Raw genomic sequence first — 3,016 nt, forward strand, 5'->3', positions numbered from 1 at the left:
TCACTCTTTGAACCGGTGTACACAATGAAGTCAAGAATATATTCTGCTTCGCAGTCACAAATAATGACGTTTTCTTCCCAAGTCTACTTCTTTTAGAAGGGATATACGGCTTAGAAAACATACGTCCCTTAAACAACAGCAGGCTCTCATCAATACACAGATTTTTGAATGGCGCTGGACTGTTCCTGACGGAGCTGATCTACAAATGGGCGAATTTTGAAAAGTCGATCTCCTTGATCTGGGAGTGCATTGTCTGAGAATTGGAGCATTCGAAGCATCATTAAATACCTATCCCTGCTCATGAGATCACCAAATATAGGAGTTTTCGTCAGCATATCTCTGGACCAGTATTCGTGCAGAGAAAGTTTCTTGGTTCGCGGCATTAATAGAGTAATTGCTAGAAAGGTATATATTTCTTAATCAGTTGTTTGATATAATATTGAAAATTGAAAATACAAGTTAAATATATTATTGTCATAGATCAATATGCTGGCATCAATGTGTTAGCAATTACACCTCACCTGTACAATAATCTGGGACTCCTTTGTCTGTTGGTGGCCCATCACGGCATTGCTGCCCAGTAATTGGTATTTTTGAATGGAGGTTTGTCCCTACCGAAGCCAATCTGGCCGACCGTCCTTCCAGGACAGTTGTCCCTGCTGCTAATTTAACCTAGGCCGACCATCTTGGTCGGTTTGGGCTATATAAGGCCGGGGAAAACTGTACCTGACGGTCGTGAGTAGGAGATGGTTTCGGTCAGGGACAGGCGCCCAGTCTCTCTGCATACTTGCGCCTAACAATTCGCTCTCGGCACTGGTACCAGCGACCAGTACGAACGCAGCATGGGTCCCAAGACCAAGAAGGGGTCTGCGAACCCCCCCGCGTCGCCGGGGGGGGGGGGGGGGGGGCAGTGCTTGGGCTACTGGGTAACCCATGAGAGCACTGGAGTCGATGCACTGCCTGGGATAGTTAAGCAGTGCATTCTCTGTTAATGCAACGGGCTTCAGAGTGGTGCTCCTCACCTGTGACCCCAGGCCTCATCCCTAATTATCCCTGTTTTACAAAAATACTTTATTTCCAGTGAAATAAAGTAGTTTTGTAAAACCCAAATTTATTTTTCATTAATTTTATTTTCTATTTTATTTAATAAATTCACTATTTCCACTTGCTTTGAAAGTGAATCTTCCTCCACTCTCAACCTTCTCTACTCGAGCTCTAGCCGCCTGCTCTCCAGCTCCACCTGCTTCTCCAGCTCCACCTGCTTCTCCAGCTCCACCTGCTTCTCCAGCTCCACCTGCTTCTCCTGCAACCTCAGCCTTCTCTCCTGCATGGCCATCTTCCTCTCTTCCTTCACTGCTTTCTCCCTCTCTGCATCTATCAGCTCCTCTGCTATGGCCGTCAGGGTTTTCTGTCCTATAGAATGATAGGCTGTGGATTACTTTCTCTTCTTACAGAAAATACAAATGTAAGACAGACAATGTCAATATTCTCATGTACTTACTCTCCAGTCCTACTTTTCCAGCTTGCTTGGGGGGGGGTTCTTTTGTTGAGATGTTGTAGTTGGGGTGGATGGGGCTTGCTTGAAGGTTGTATTTGGGCAGAATGGAGTTTGAATGGGGATTATGGCTGGGCTGGGAGGGTTCTGTCTGGAGATGTTTGATATTGATGGAGTTGTGGTGAATGTGGATGGAGTTGGGATGGAGGTTGTGGATACGTTTAAAATGTTTGTGTCGGGGTTTTGGGAAATGTGTCTGGAGATGAAATAGTAACTGTAGGGAGTGAAATAGGGGGAGTAGAGTCGGGATGGAAGTAGGGAGTGCTGCATGAGGGGTTTCTACAGGGTTTCCCTGCCTCTAATTCAGTCTGTTAAAATAATATGATGAGATTGTTTAAGTATAACATGCTTAAAAATTGAAAATACAAGTTAAATATATTATTGTCATAGATCAATATGCTGGCATCAATGTGTTAGCAATTACACCTCACCTGTACAATAATCTGGGACTCCTTTGTCTGTTGGTGGCCCATCACGGCATTGCTGCCCAGTAATTGGTATTTTTGAAGAACCTCAGCAAGCCTCTTAAAGTTCAAGAGTTGGCTTCTCATTATAGACAGCCATATTGGAAGCCATATGGGAAGGATAAGTTCAAGAGTTGGCTTTATTTCAAAAGTAAATGCGAAATATAATTTTAAAAATAATGAAATTAGATTTTAGAGAAATCTCCAAACTGTGAGGACCAAGTGGGAATAGAAGCTGATTTTAATGTCTCACTCATTACTGGTAAATAACCTCCAGTCTACAGAGCCAAACCAACTTTGTAGTTCAAACACGAGGAAGTTATTGGCATATGTGAATTTGGGTTATTGTAAAGTGCACTGGGAAAGTTTGATGATTTTCCTGTTTCATTTTAGAATATTCATTCCATGCATGTCAAGGTGTAAATAGTTAAATTTCTGAACTGTTATCTTGTCAGCATTGTTATTGGCCTGAGAAAATCATATGTTTACTAATAATTTACCAAATGCAGTTTCAACACCATAGCTAAAATTTATTTTGCACAAAAGTTTTGAAAAACGTGCACATTATTCATCTATGTTGTACATACTACTGCATTAGCATTTACTTTGAATTCTAATGTGAAAGCAAACATTGGCTCTAGAATAAACGGGATTAATGACCGTTGCTTTTCTCTTTGTTTTTCGTGCAAAAATATGGCGCAAATTAAGGATTGGTTTCTTATACCTACATCAGGAAAATTTCCAGTAATTTTATGGAATACAAGGTAATGTCATAAGTTTGCAGCTGTTGCTCATTGCGGCACTCATTATTACTGCCCATGCTCCAAGAACAACTGAATTACCTGATTATGAATTTTTCATCATTCAAATAGATTTTAATTAATAAATTTTCAATTCAATAGACCGTATGCATTTAGAAACGTATATCAGTCGTAATTAGTATGAGGCAGCTAGAAAGTAAAACTGGTCAAAATCGAATAGGAATCAAAAACTCATT

At 41.0% G+C, this 3,016-nt stretch overlaps 1 long non-coding RNA gene across 2 annotated transcripts; it reads right to left on the reverse strand.

The window, feature by feature from the left end:
* Positions 1 to 1,168: 1,168 nt before the first annotated feature.
* LOC124167024 lies at positions 1,169 to 3,016 on the reverse strand. Of its 2 annotated transcripts, XR_006866585.1 has the most exons (4): positions 1,987 to 3,016; positions 1,502 to 1,863; positions 1,295 to 1,413; positions 1,169 to 1,240 (listed from the first exon to the last, which is right to left on the reverse strand). It is a non-coding gene; the product is annotated as an uncharacterized LOC124167024 (long non-coding RNA). The 2 variants fall into 2 exon arrangements; XR_006866584.1 differs by having other exon boundaries at positions 1,175 to 1,413.

This window comes from Ischnura elegans, chromosome 10 (genome assembly GCF_921293095.1).
Source record: "Ischnura elegans chromosome 10, ioIscEleg1.1, whole genome shotgun sequence".
In the NCBI taxonomy this organism is placed as follows: domain Eukaryota; kingdom Metazoa; phylum Arthropoda; class Insecta; order Odonata; family Coenagrionidae; genus Ischnura; species Ischnura elegans.